At 44.9% G+C, this 15,723-nt stretch overlaps 1 protein-coding gene across 4 annotated transcripts in view; it reads left to right on the top strand.

Moving 5' to 3' along the window:
* The window catches only part of LOC137541170 (agouti-signaling protein-like), an 80,963-nt gene that overhangs the window by 48,051 nt on the left and 17,189 nt on the right, over positions 1-15,723 (top strand). Inside the window, exon 1 of one of the 4 annotated variants that reach the window (XM_068262342.1) lies at positions 8,203-8,240. The exons of the other annotated variants lie outside the window; for them this stretch is intronic. The gene's annotated coding sequence lies outside the window, so the exon portion shown is untranslated. Of the gene's footprint in view, positions 1-8,202; positions 8,241-15,723 lie in introns of those variants that run through there. 4 annotated transcript variants of the gene reach the window in all.

Here is a 15,723-nt window from a genome sequence, read left to right as displayed (position 1 = left end):
CCGCCTTCCCGGTAATGTGTGATGTCACACGTAGTGTAGCCAATTGCTGATGTTTCAGAAGGTCCGCCTTCCTTTCTCAAAGCTGTGCTATACTCTAACTTTACATGTTGGACTGCGGGAGCGCATGAGGGAGATGGGAGCAAAGAGTGGGACAAAGGGGCAGAGAGAGGCACAAAGGGGGACAGAAGGAGGCACAGTGGGACAGAGGGAGACACAGAGGGATGCACACAGAGCCCTATCATCCACAAGGCAACTTAGGCAGGTTCCAAAGCCCTGGAGAGAGTCTAGAGGCCCGGTTTATGCTAGCCGCCAACAAATCTTGCCAAAAAAAGCTAAGTGGCCATCAAGTGTGGGCCCAAAGTCATTGCTTGCCTAGGGCACCATTTCACTTGAATCCATCTCTGAACACACAGGAGGGCAGAGGTGGCACAGGGGGACTGTACGTGGCACAAGGAGACAGAAGGAGGAACAAACACCCATGGGGTGTGGCTTCACTCAGAAGGCATGGCTTCATTTGTGGGGCGGGGCTTAGCTGGGGGTGCTTAATCAGGGGAATGGTGCCCTCCAGGACCAATGGCAATCAAGGCAGTGGCCGGTAATGCCTATGCCTAAAAACGCCCCAGACCATAAGCCAAAGGCAGGTAGCATAACTATGAGGACAATAAGGAGTTGGGAGATAATGTTTTTGGCATATATGAGGCTAGTCTGTAGTTTTGCTTTATGCTAAACATACTAAGTGGCTGAACTATCATGAGTGTTTGTACAGCTACACAAAAGTGTTATAGCTTGTGGACAGCTGCAGCAGCTGCCACTTGATCAACACAATTAAAGCACTAGGTTATTAGTCCTTGCAATGAAACAAAATTAAAAAGTGAACATGAACAAGTTGTAGGTAGGATTGGTGCAATATTCTGTATATATGAGGAGAGTAGTGGGGGTTTTTTTCGGGGGGGGGGGGGGGAGAGGGGGTTGGCTTCAGACTCCCTTTAAAGTGTACCTAAAGTGGAACAACATTTTTAAATTAAATACATCAGAAAAATTTCATCATTTCACACAGATCTGCTCTATAACGGCTCTAGTGTGGATCTACACTAAAGCAGTACTCTAAACGTAAAGTCACAACTGCAAAGCCCATAGATTTGCTCACATGATTTGTGCTCCTGTTTATCAGCTTCAATTTCCTCTCTATGTGGGTGAGGTCTCAATTTCCTGCAGGGGGAAGCTAGAATTGCCAATACAAAGGATTACTTTTATGGCTATGACATCTGGGCAACCATAGTGATTTTTTTTCCAGGGGCTCAAGCCAGTGTCTTCCTCCAATAAGCATTATGCAGGTGCTCCCTGCCTCTATATGTGTACTTTATAGGTTACAGATGACCTTAGTTTCCCACCGTGTTTCTTAAGAGTTGGCAAAAATATCTAGCTAGTATATGTAGTGTACATGTGTTTTTTTTCATATCTCAATTTTAAAGATCACAAAAAAGTACAATACGCATTACAGCCTTAACGATGCAATATTGCTTACAATTTATCCCCAAAGATTTTAAACTGAAATCGCAGTGAGGGTTTCTATCAATAGATCCCACTACTTTTTTTTTTATATATCAGTACAAGGGGACGCCAATATTCATTTTACTGGCCCAGGTATAAAAGAAGGTATTTATGATCTGCTAGGACAGAGTGAAGTATTGCTTAACTGATATCACCCCTGCTGAGCACTACATTAAACATGTGTATCAAAGCGCTGGCAGCGAGGACAGAGGTTCTTGGAGAAACCAAAGACGGGGTCTCGCTGGTTAGACTGCACATGCTGTGTTTTTACAAGAAGTGGTAAATCAGTGAAACACGGAAAACATTTCAACAACAAGTACATGCGATCCAAGGTGGAGCAATAGCGGAATTTTCACGGAGCCCCCAGGCCCTAGCAAGAGCAACATACTTGGATGTAATATGTAGAAAGTTGAGCAGAGGCGTTAAAAAAGGATAAAAACGTCTAAAAACCATTTAAAAGTGGGAAGCTATGGTGGACTTACTTCCCTTGTAGATCAACAGACATAAGACCGTTATTTTAATTAAAAAATAACATTTATTGGAAGCTCCACAGTGCAACGCGTTTTGCAGGTAACAATCACGCTTCATGAGGCAAATAATGGAGGATATCTACCGCGGCTTGGTGATTGATGCACGCATACATTTTCTTGTGGTAAGTATTTTCATAGTTGTTTCCTTGGTGTGAGCCCTGGAGTGAGCTGTCTGCCCCTGTCCCCCCCCCCCCCCCCCCCCCTGGAGTGTTGCATGTAAGCCAGCCCTGAGCTCTAAAGCTTAGGGTGGCCCATGCTTCACTCCTTTCCCATGTGGTGCTCCCAAGTTATGCTCATGTAGTAGAACACAATGGACGTTAAGGTAAGCGCCTGTTTTTAATATTGGAAGGTGGGTGCGGACGGCCCTCCCCGGTGCTTGCTTTTTTGGCACTTGGAAACAGCTGTAAACAGTAAAACAGCTGTTATTTGCCACAATGCAATGAGATTCACAGACAGGAAACTGTCAGGCCCATGGTCCTGACATCACACTGTGGAAGGGCTTTCACCACAATATCAGCCATACAGAGCCCCCTAATGGTCCGTTTGAGAAGAGGAAAAGATTTCTCATGGGAAAGGGGGTATCAGCTACCGACTAGGATGAAGTTAAATTCTTGGTCACGGGTAGAGTGGGGCCGAACCTCCGATTTTCGGTTCGCGAACCGGGTTCGCGAACTTCCGCGGAAGGTTCGGTTCGCGTAAAAGTTTGCGAACCGCAATAGACTTCAATGGGGATGCGAACTTTGAAAAAAATAATTATGCTGGCCACAAAAGTGATGGAAAAGATGTTTCAAGGGGTCTAACACCTGGACCCCCAGGTGGAGGAGTGGGATACATGCCAAAAGTTTCCGGGAAAAATCTGGATTTGACGCAAAGCAGCGTTTTAAGGGCAGAAATCACATTGAATGCTAAATGACAGGCCTAAAGTGCTTTAAAACATCTTGCATGTGTATACATCAATCAGGTAGTGTAATTAAGGTACTGCTTCACACTGACACACCAAACTCACCGTGTAACGCACCGCAAACAGCTGTTTGTGTAGTGACGGCCGTGCTGGACTGGTGCGCACCATGGCGAGAGTGCAGGTTTTGGTGGCTTTACAGCCCATATGGTCGCCTGGCTGATGTAGCTGAATGACAGAACAGGTATACAGTGGCGGGTTCACTGAACACAACAGGTATGCAGTGGCGGGTTCACTGAACAGGAATACAGTGGCGGGTTCACTGAACAGAACAGGTATGCAGTGGCGGGTTCACTGAACAGAACAGGTATGCAGTGGTGGGTTCACAGAACAGGTATGCAGTGGCAGGTTCACTGAACAGGTATACAGTGGCGGGTTCACTGAACAGAACAGGTATACAGTGGCGGGTTCACTGAACAGAACAGGTATGCAGTGGCGGGTTCACTGAACAGTACAGGTATGCAGTGGTGGGTTCACAGAACAGGTATGCAGTGGCGGGTTCACTGAACAGCTATGCAGTGGCGGGTTCACTGAACAGGTATGCAGTGGTGGGTTCACTGAACAGGTATGCAGTGGTGGGTTCACTGAACAGGTATGCAGTGGCAGGTTCACTGAACAGGTATGCAGTGGCAGGTTCACTGAACAGGTATGCAGTGGCGGGTTCACTGAACAGGTATGCAGTGGCGGGTTCACAGAACAGGTATGCAGTGGTGGGTTCACAGTACAGGTATGCAGTGGTGGGTTCACAGAACAGGTATGCAGTGGTGGGTTCACAGAACAGGTATGCAGTGGTGGGTTCACTGAACAGGTATGCAGTGGTGGGTTCACAGTACAGGTATGCAGTGGTGGGTTCACAGAACAGGTATGCAGCCAGGAACAAGCTAAGCCTAACTAATCTTTCCCTATGAGAGACAGTCTGCAGCAGCTCGCCCTACTCTCACTAACGCAGGCACACGAGTGAGCTTAATGGCCGCCGCTGCCTGCCTTTTATTAGGGGGGGAGTGGCTCCAGGGGCTAGTGTAGCCTAATTGGCTACACTGGGCCTGCTGACTGTGATGTAGAGGGTCAAAAGTTGACCCTCATGGTGCATTATGGGGCGAACCGAACTTCCGCAAAAGTTCGCCTGCGGGACGCGAACGCGAACCACTGAAGTTCGCATGGAACCGTTCGCAGGCGAACCGTTCGGCCCAACTCTAGTCACGGGTTCTCATTAAGTTGCTAGAGTTAAAAGGTTAAGGTAAAGCAAGGAGTAGGGATGAGCTTCTGATTTCCGCGGAAATACCGCATTACCGAGACATGGAAATATCAGTCCAATCGCAAGGCTCTGAAGCATTGGACTAATAAGAGAATCAATATTCTGCCACAGAAATTGGATTATGTGGGAAATTTTAGGACAATCAGAAGACTCAGAAGTATAATAGCGTACAATGGCCCAATGCAGAAGTGTACTGCTGTTGCCAATCAATAATACAGATTCTGCATAATAGCGTACATTGACCCAATGCGGAAGTTTGCCAATGTTGCTGATGTGGGTTCTGCATAGCTTACATCCACAAAAAAAGGCGTTTTTCTGTGGAAATTGAGAAAACACATATCAGCGGGGCAGGTTGTAGACTTTTTGCTGCCTGAAGAAGGTCCCTTTTACACTTAAAGAGACTCTGAAGTCTCTTTTTTTTCCCTTCTTTTGTTTAACATTCTTCTTCAGCTTTAATGCCAGAGTGAAATCGCCGCATCCCCGTGGCAGAGGAGTGATTTATTACTAGAGATAAGCCCTGCAAAGCCCCAGGGACTTACAGGGCTTCACTTCCTCAATGAGGCAGAGCTTTAGGCTGTAGCTCTGCTTCCTCTGCAGTCAATCTCTGCGTATCGCCACCTCTCCCCGCCCCTCTCAGTCTTCTTTCATTGAGAGTGGCGGGGAGGAGGCGGAGATCTGCAGAGATTGACTGCGGAGGAGGCAGAATTATAGCTCAAAGCTCAGCCTCTCCAGGAAGAGAAGCCCAGGGCAGCATGATCTGCGACCTGCAAAGTCGTAGAACTTTGCAGGTTGTTTTCTAAGTAATAAATCAATTCTCTGCCGCAGGGATGTGGCGATTTCACTTTGGCATTAAGCTGAAGGGGAATGTTAAAAAAAAGAAGGGAAAAAAAGAAACTTCAGAGTCCCTTTAACCTGCCTGGCGTTCTATTAAGTTCGCCAGGCTGGCGACCGGACGTTTTTTTTTTTAATTAAAAAAAAACTATTTCATGCAGCCAACTTAAAGTTGGCTGCATGAAAGCCCACTAGAGGGCGCTCCTAATCCGCACTTCTGATCGCCGGCCCTTCTTGTTTTGCTTTCCTCGTCGCCATGGCGACGAGCGGAGTGACGTCATGGACGTCAGCCGACGTCCTGACGTCAGCCGCCTCCGATCCAGCCCTTAGCGCTGGCCGGAACTGTTTGGTCCGGCTGCGCTGGGCTCGGGCGGCTGGGGGGACCCTCTTTCGCCGCTGCACGTGGCGCATCGCCGCTGCGGCGGCGATCAGGTAGCACACGCGACTGGCAAAGTGCCGGCTGCGTGTGCTCCTTTTTATTTCGTTTAAAGCGGCCCAGCAGGGCCTGAGCGGCACCCTCCGGCGTCTCTGGACGAGCTCAGCTCATCCAGAACGCTCAGCAGGTTAATCAGTTGGTATGCGTTAGTGCGTGTTAGTGCGCGTTAGTACACGTTGGTATGCATTTTTCCATAGCAGTGCATTGTGAAAAAGATTTCAGTTAAAATGCGTATAGTGGGAATTGTGCAGTAGGAAAACATGGGCATTACTTTGAAAATCATTTCAGTTTTATTTCAGTTTTAACTGAGAGCAACTGATTAAGTGTAAAAGGGCCCTTAGGCTACATTCACAGTGGGGCATTGTGGTGCAGTGTTAAATTCTGCAAAGTGTGCTTCCAGCCTCAGGGTAAATATAGTGATAGTGGCACTCCATGTGTTATGGGGCACACTGGTCAAGCCAAGGTGATAATGTAATTCACAAAATGTCAGATTTTGATTTTTGACTTTTGATCCAATTCACAAATAACACTTTTTGTTAAACATCATTGCAAAAAACACAGTAAATAAAATCCATTAAAGAGACACTGAAGCGAAAAAAAAATATGATATAATAAATTGGTTGTGTACTATGAATAATTACTAGAAGATTAGCAGCAAAGAAAATATTCTCATATTTTTATTTTTAGGTATATAGTGTGTTTTCTAACATTGCATCATTCTCTAATATGTGCAAATTACACAACACTCTGCATTCAAAATGATTATTTCAGAGCAATCTGTAAACTAATGACCTCTCCTCTGGCAGATAAAAAGAAAACTGTTCACTTACAGTTGAGATAATAAAAGTCAGAAGACAGCCCTCTCAGCGACTTTGAAAGTCGTAGAGATTAATGGCTTTTTTGCATAGAGATTACAACTGGAGTTTCTTAACTCTTGCTGTACTGGAAACAATTACACTGATGTATCTGATCTTAATGTTTCATTTCTTATCTGTGCTACACATACAAATCATAATATCATAATTTTTTTTCGCTCCAGTGTCTCTTTAAAGGGGTTCTGTAGTGGTGATTAAAAACAAAAAGTGTCACTTACCTGGGGCTTCTGCCGGCGCCCTGCAGCCCTGCAGACATCTTGTCCTGCGCCAGTCCGCAACGATCCTCCCATCCCTGTGCCATGGCTCACTTTCCAATTATTCGTCTAACTAGATGCTACTGTGTCTGCACGGCCATGGCCGCGTGCGTCCTTCATGCCACTCTCGTCTCCGGGAGCTTCCGGCGCAGGCGCAGTACAAAGTTTTCTCAGGCACAGTGGCATTCGTCTAGTTAGACGAATAATTGGAAAGTGACTCGCGGCATGGGACATGATGATCCTTGAGTGATGGCCCGGGACAAGATGTCTGCAGGGGGCTGGTAGAAGTCCCAGGTAAGTGACACTTACCTTCAACAGAACCCCTTTAAAAACATAAGTGCATACTTGCTGGTGATCACTGCACAGCCTGCTGCGAAGGCACACCACAAACCTCTAACAATCACAATTGCCTACACCACACAAGCAAAGAACCCAATTCAACCTCAATGGATCAGACAATTTTCCCAATACTGCAATGTTGGTTTGGAGCATGCTCAATAAATCATATGAGTTAATTAATCCGCCAGGCAATTTGCATATTTAAAATGATTTAGAATCACAGTAGAATATGTATAGCTGTGCATGCGGACATGTGTAAAACAGATTGCTCTCACCCTCCACTGTGTCCTAATCAGGCACCATAAGATCACTCCCCTGTGTGTTATGATTATCCAAGGACTGTTTTCTGAAGATTAACTGAGTAGGGGCAGTCTACAAGTTTTTCAACCTGTGTCTACTTTACCTGTGACTTTGTACATCCAGTCATTAGAACATTGCTCCAGACTGAGACAGGTATATTTTACGATCCCTGGGGAGCTCAAGTGAAGGGAGGAGGGAGTGGACTGAGTAGGGAGAGTACAAATTTCAAAGTTTGTATAATTCCTTATTTGTGTTGTAGGTAAATGTAGTCATTAGAACAATGGTACAGAGAGCAGTTTTTCTTTTTACGGACACTACAAAAAACGCCGCTCTGAAATATAGCTTCACGTGGCTGCATGGTAAAGCCGGCTCTGCTTGTCAGAAAGCGGAAATCCCTTGGAATTGAAAATCTCTAGCAAGGGGCGAATAGAAAGGAGTAAATTTTATTAGGGTAGGTTAGGGCCTGAGCACACTAACCCGCTTGTGACTGCTTCTGTTCACTTTTCAGCCACTGTAACAATTACGTATTGCTGAAAAGTGGATAGAAGCGCACTAGTGTGCTCAAGACTGTGGGATTTGGTCTCAAGAAGGGGTTAACATTGGGGGCGGAATCTAAAGAACATGTGGGAGGGGCTAGTTTTAAGAGGTGGACTTTAGGAAGAGGTTAGAGTTTGGCACTGGGAGAGAATTAAATGATGGATGCTCCGATTGGCAAGGTTTTGTAAAATCATACCTCCCAACTTGCCTGGGACTGTGCCAGGTTGAAAGGCGTGGTCACATGTCCTGCAGCTGCCCCCACCGGTGTCCTGTTGCATGTCCCACCCCAGAGTTTACACTGCTACTCTCTTGTTCCAGTTTTCCATTAGCGTATATCTTCACTGCATGGCATGAGCCTCTGGAGCATCCAAGCGGTAATAATCGTTTCCACTACTCTATATGTGAACTGAATGTTTCATCTATGCTTGCAGCCTCCAGCACTAATGAACTGCATGTGTTATCTGTTCTTACTGCTTACTAAGCAGCCTCAGCAATCCTGCATGTGCTATTGACATCATTCCAGCTTCCCGCAGTGTCTGTGTATGCGTTGTGCACATCATCCCAGCCTTGCATTGCTTGGACTGATCTGCTAGTGGGGTCAGCCAGGGCTGTCTGGACTGTGCTGTTTTTCATAACTGCTGCTTTATGGTGCAAAAAATATGGTATGCATTGTTTGCGGTCACCTTGTCTACTGTTTTTAGGGATTGAGGGTTATTTTGGTAAAGTGTGTGTGTGTGTACATATGTGTGTGTGTACACATTTTATTGGTATTTTTTGATAGAATAAAAATTTACTTTTGAAACCACAGCAAGCATCCAAGAGTCAATCTTCTTCCAGGTGGTTCCAATTAAGTGTATAAACAGATGATATATGATAACATATGATGAAAGTTTGGGAATTCCATCTATCATCTTTACCAAAATTATTTGCTCAAAATTGGTTTTAAAGGGATACTGTAGGGGGGTCGGGGGAAAATGAGCTGAACTTACCCGGGGCTTCTAATGGTCCCCCGCAGACATCCTGTGCCCACGCCGCCACTCCCCAATGCTCCGGCCCCGCCTCCGGTTCACTTCTGGAATTTCTGACTTTAAAGTCAGAAAACCACTGCGCCTGCGTTGCCGTGTCCTCGATCCCGCTGATGTCATCAAGAGCGCACAGCGCAGGCCCAGTATGGTCTGTGTCTGCGCAGTACACTCCTGGTGACATCAGCGGGAGCGAGGACATGGCAACAGAGGCGCAGTGGTTTTCTGACTTTAAAGTCAGAAATTCCAGAAGTGAACCGGAGGCGGGGCCGGAGCATTGGGGAGTGACTGCGCCAACACAGGATGTCTGCGGGGGATCATTAGAAGCCCCGGGTAAGTTCAGCTCATTTTCCCCCGACCCCCATACAGTATCCCTTTAAAATCTTAATCACAGCAGTGTGAGAATAATGACTGGATTGCTGTAATGCTGCTGACTTACGAACGACCAGCCGATATGAACGGCATGGATTTTGTGTTTCCATGGGAACAAGTAAAAAAAAAGTTTTCAAATTGCACTTGTAGTTTTTGAGAAAATCGATTTTAAAAAAATTCAAAGAAAAAGTGGCTTTTAAACTTGTATAAGTAGGTGCAGAGGGCAGAGGTGACACAGAGGGGGACACTGGAGGCACAGAGGGGCACAGAGGAGGTACAGGGGACAGAGATGGCACAATGTTCTGATTCAGGTTAATATCGAACCTACAGTCCCTATCTCGTACGTTAACCGGGGACTACCTGTACTGTCAGCATTTTGGACTTGCTGAAGCATTCAGGTCAACAATTATTATTTACCACACACTGAGGTTTTGTTCACATCTAAAATCGAAATCGTTGACACCAGCGGGTTTTGTTTTTGTGCGGATATCATTCTTAGAAACCACCTCGGGTTCTCTTTTAGTTAAGGATGGGGGGGGGCGATTGAGAGGGAAGTTCCTGCACGAGGTGCCCCCTGATGGTCATGTAGTCTATGACTATGTGCGACTGAACCCTCTCCAACATATGGTGGTATTGCTCAGCCTCTGCTTAAAGGACACTCGAGGCAAAAATAAATTTAATGAAACAAACAATTGTATCTATCTTCCTTCTCCTAAAAATGACTTTTTAAGATACTCCACAGTTTTATTTTATGTTTAAATCTACTTTTTAAGTTTTAACTGCTTTATTGTTTTTGCTCAATGACACATTCATAGATGTATGCCAGAGCTAAAATCTATGAACTATTGATCATATTTATCTCTTTCCTGCTCTCAGAAGCCATATTCTGCTAGGAAAGTGTTTTATAGTCGGAATTTCTTATCAGTGAGGGTCACACTTTAGTCACTTCCTGTCTGAGTCAGGACTGAGTCAGCCACTTAGATACCTGGGCCCATATGCAATTCCCTTTTTCTCCTCTGTTTTCTCCTAGGTGATATTTTGAAATTTGTCAATAAAATGTCTTTGAAACTATCAGCAAGCAAGAAAATACTTAAAATAATTTTAATAGTACCTTTTCACCTACTTTTCGGTACTTTTTCAATTGCAAAGTGCTGAAAAATGACTTTTAATAGAAAATGAAAAATTATCTCCTAGGAGAAAACACAGGTGAAATAGTGAATTGCATATGGGCCCTGATATTTAACTCTTTCAGGCAGAGAAAGAAAAGAAGGAACACAGCATAGTTATTTGTGTGCTTGGCACTGTACATACCATTTCTATCTCATCATGTCACATGTCACCTCGTGTATCCTTTAATTAGGTATTGCAGACTAGGTGTAATTTATTTGCACTTCTTATTGGCTGACTAGCAGTTTGCAGACTTTATAAGTGGCAGAATGCTATGAGGGAGTGAGCAATCCTTTTGTGTTTGGTATGTAAAGTGGGTAATGGAGGGTAATGCGCTCCTCCACTCTTTTTGTGTTGCATGCAGATTTGGGGGTTCTGAAAAGCGGCATTGCTCGGGGCCCCCACCTGTTATGTGCACCAGTGTTTGCAACAATTATTATTAAAGTGAACCTGAGGTGAAATTCAACTGATGAGATAAACAGTTGTATTTATCCTCCTGACTTTTTTTTTATTTTGTATTTATCCCATGGCTTTATTTTATATTTAAGCAGTTACAAAGTAGATTGAATGTTTAGTTGTCTCTGCTCAATATCAGCCTATTAAGTGTCCCTGAGTGAAAATACATGAACTATTGACCTTTTTCTAGCTCTCCCTGCACTCAGAAGTTGAATTCTGCCAAGTACACTTTTATGGCTGTAATTTGCTTAAGGGCAAGGTTTACTATATTCCCCACAAGCTAAGGACAATACAGAAGCTGTCACTTGCATTCCAAATTAACCCTTTCAGGCAGCAAAATGAAACAAGTAAAACAGCCTAGTTATTAATATGTTTTGCACTGTACATACACATGTTTATCTCAGCATGTCACATAATGCATCGGGTACATTTTAAGTGAGTAAATATTTTGCAGTGTTTTGTCTTTACAGTTAATCGAAGACAAAAAGTTTTTGTAGTCCACATGCACAGCCTAGTGGACAAGCATAACTGTGCAAATTGCTTTCAGCAATAGATGACATGTAAACAGAGTGGTGTTTACTATTATGATAAGTATTTGTGGACTTCAAATACAGACTTTTGGTGTTCATTTTTGAACCTCATAAAATGCTCCCTGAACCTTGTGCCACAAATTTCCTTTGGAAGCCATGGGGCAGTTTCTATGTGTGCTGCTCTTTGCTTCAAAGTGGCATGGAGTGTTAAGCTGGGCCAAAGTATCTTTAGGGTGGCCACAGACGTTCACCGGCAGACAGTTCCCGGCGATTTTCTGCTGTTCGCGTTCTTGGAGAACTGTGAACATATGATGTGTTCGACCCGCCCCCTATACATCATCATGGAGCCAAACTTTGACCCCTTACCTCACAGTCAGCAGACACATGGCAGTTAAGCAGCACCCCCTCCTGGCCATATTGGATTCATTCTCTGCTGGCTGCTGACTGTTAGTGAGAGCAGGGTCAGACTTGCTGCTAATAGGTAGGGAAAGCATTAGCTAGGCCTGTGTTCTTGTTCCTCGCTTGCTGTGAAAGCACCCGAAACAGCCCTTTTGAGGTCTAGTACATTGATCTCCTGTGTTTTGTGTGTGTGTGACACTCCACAGCCCACTGACACCCACAGCTGTGTGCACATACTGCTGTTGCTACATTACCTTGCAGACACAGTACCACTCCTGTGCATTATTATTTCACTGTATTCTGATAGTACTATTGTATTTCTCTGTGTGAGACACTTCACAGCCCACTGACATCCAGAGCTGTGCATAATGTGATTTCTTCCCTTTAGGGATTAAAACCTGACTTTGCGTCAACTCCGTAATTTTTGCTGGGACTTTTGGCATGGATCCCCTCTGGCATGCCACAGTCCAGGTTCTGGACCCCTTGAAACAACTTTTCCATCACTTTTGTGGCTAGAAACATTTTTTGTAGGTTTTAAAACTCGCCTGCCCATTGAAGTCTATGGCGGTTTGCATGTTTACGAACATCTAATAACTATTCAATATGTGGAAAGAAGCAAAGCCCACTGGCACCAGAATGCAGCAAGGACAGGAGCAGTCAGTGTAGGCAGCTAGGAGCATGCTCTCATGTAGATATCATCATGTGGAGAAAAAAGAGAACAAGGCACCGCTTCCTAAAGGCCCTGCCTGACACAGTGGTACAGAACAGTAAGGGTGTCAGAGCCTGACAGCTGTTTCACAAGTCGTGACTTGCTTTGTCAGACATGGAGCCTAAGCAGCCTATTGCCAGAGCCAGCAGGTATCACATGGGAGAAAGGGGTGTGTCAGGAACCTTAAAACAAACCTGTAGGGAGAAGAAAGATTCAAGATAGATACTTACTTCAGGAGAGGGAAGCCTATGGATGGTCCAGAGGCATCTCCAATCCCTCTTCACCCCACCAATACTCACCCAGACCCCATTCTTCTTCACATCCATTACGTAAGACAAAAATAAAAATTTGAGAACCTCGAATAGTGTAATACTGTTGATTGGTATTAGTAGCAAGGAATAGTAGAAATTTTACTCACAAACATGGGCTGCTGCTACAGGCAGCCACTCTATGCGCAGATGTGGTGATTATCCTGGCCCCACTCAGGCTAAGAAGTTGTTACCTGTAGATAGGAAGAAAAAGGGCAGAAACACACATCTACCAGATGGATATTCTTGTGTATACAGAGGCACCAAAAAGTATAAAATATATTAAAAATCGTTTAAAATGGAGGGTACTGGTGGACTTACCTCCCCATAGATGACACAACAATAATGTATCTTTAAAGAGACTCTGTAACAAAAATATTAGCAGTATTTCTCCTATCCTACAAGTTCCTAAAGGCCCATACACACGTCGGATTTTTCTGAACGACCCGTCGTTTGAACGTTCCGTCGTTCAGTTGTTCGCACGTCAAATCCGACGTGTGTACAGACTATCGTTCGGGTGATAAGACTGGTTTCCAGCAATCCGCCAGGCGGATCGCTGGAAACCAGTCTTATCACGCAAACGATAGTCCGTACACATGTCTGATTCCGCGTGCGAACGACTGAACGACGGGACGTTCAAACGACCCGTCGTTCAGAAAAATCCGACGTGTGTATGGGCCTTAAGGCTGTTCCATTGTGCTCTGGCTTACTGCAGCACTTTCTACTTGCACCATCTCTGTAATAAATCAACTTATCTTGCCCCTGTCAGATTTGTCTGCTGTGTCTGGAAGGCTGCCAACTCTTCAGTAATGTGAACAAGTTAACTCCTTCCAAGCCCCTCCAGTGCTCCTGTGATGATTATTCCTCACAGACAATGTCCCTGCTCTCACTGTCAGCTTGTCTGCTATCTGTGAGGCTGATAAACACAGACTGATAAACTGAACAAAGAATAGCTGGAGGAAGCTGCCTGTCAGGCTGACACCAGTGCAGAGCAGACACCGCTTGTCATGCTTCATTGACACAGAGCTCTTTCAAAACTTGCACATAACCTCTGGAGACTGAATTCAATGTGTAACTCACTGAATTCTCTGTGTACTCACTGTGTATTAACTGAGTTCACTGCTCTGCTGATGTACTTCCTGTTTTGGTGGCCATCTTTTCTGTTTACAAAACAGTTTATAAAACTGTTTTTTTACCCTCTTTATTGCAGCGGAGAGCAGCAAAAATATTACAGAGGGGGCTAGGAGATCACCCCAAACAGGCAGGTATGTTTGTTTATACTTCATTTTGTGAATACAGATTCTCTTTAAAACGTATTCAACATTTATTTCTTACTCCAATAACATCTGAAACGCATTTCTGGTCTGATGCCCGCTTCCTCAGGCAAAGTACAACAAGGAGCAGCTGAATGAGTTTGAGTCAGGACGGGTATATGGATTATTCAGAGGGTTCCCTCTATTGAGGTATCTAACTTGGAACTTTTTTCCTCACAGGCGAAACAGGTGGTTTCGGCGCACAGAGCTCACCGAAACCAGGCGCCCCTTAGTAGCAATGTAATGCTGCGCGGGGCACACAGCGGTAATTCGGGGCTCTGGCAGTTGCTGGGTCCAGAAGGACCTCTCCCTTCGAGTTGTGACAACGCCGTCGGGAAGTTTTGCGGCAGCAGGGCGAGACATAATTCGGCTCTCCATGCACCGAACTCACCACCAATTCGTGCATACGTACGCCTCACAGGTACCCTTTAACAGAAATAGAAATACCAATATCCACCTGTATTTATTCCAGTACTATAAAATACAAGCATTAATGTCTAGTATTATTTCCACCTGCCTACTATGTTTATTTATTATTGAAAAACACAGACATTCCACAATGTTTTAAAAAGAAACTGTCAAGTGTCCAGAGTTTTTGAACCGTCACTGTATTAGTGCAGGTGTCATAAGAGACCTAGCAGTTGTCTCTGCTGTGTGCAACTAATTACTCATGCAGCAAAGTTGGAGTTTTTGTTTTGTACTCCAGAGTTCTGTTACCATGGTTGCATAAAAGCACAAAATAAGTTGTTATTATTATAGTTAATCCCAAATCCTATATAATAAGAGACAGGTGTCTCTGCGTACACCTGTCTCTGGGTCCGTGCTTTCAGCTACTGCGAATGTACGCAGCACTAACCCAGACAGTCATTGGGATTTGAAGACAGGGTCAGTGAGCCGGGCAGGCGTGTGCGCGGGCGGACAGGTGCGCGCCTGCGAGCAGCAGGTGCGTGCGAGCGGTGGGTGTGATCACGCGCTTCAGCGGTTGGTGCGCGCGCATGCACACTGTGCAAAGACGGACCTAGAGCCCGTTTTTAAACGGCCATGGATCAACTAGTCCTATATAATCAATCCCCTGTGTCTCTGCGTCCTGTCCCTGTGTATGTGTGTCCCTGCTTCCAGACCTGACAGTTTGCTGTCTGTAAACCTCATTGCAATGTGGGAAATAACAGCTTTTTCCAACTGGCAAGCAAGCAACATCTCCCTGTGTGCATATACTGCAGTCAGCGATGGAGGACGAGCTAGCTGGACGCATCTGTGCTCGCGTTGCTGGGGGGGGGGGAGAGGGGGAGCGCCCGTCGCCTAACGCCCATTTTTTAAAGGGCGGGGTTTTTTACTAGTAGCATTATATTATGTTATGGCTTGTGCAGCACTGACTTATAAGGCGATGTTTGTTTTTTTAAATAAAGTTTCCCTAAAGAGGAACTCCAGTGAAAATAATGTGATAAAAAAAGTGCTTCATTTTTACAATAATTATGTATAAATGATTTAGTCAGTGTTTGCCCGTTGTAAAATCTTGAACCCTGATTTACATTCTGACATTTATTACATGGTGCCATTTTTACTGTTGGCAGGTGATGTAGC

Source organism: Hyperolius riggenbachi, chromosome 12, assembly GCF_040937935.1.
Source record: "Hyperolius riggenbachi isolate aHypRig1 chromosome 12, aHypRig1.pri, whole genome shotgun sequence".
Taxonomy (NCBI): domain Eukaryota; kingdom Metazoa; phylum Chordata; class Amphibia; order Anura; family Hyperoliidae; genus Hyperolius; species Hyperolius riggenbachi.
The sequence above is the reverse complement of the archived record's forward strand: the minus strand, read 5'-3'. Positions and strand labels throughout refer to the sequence as shown.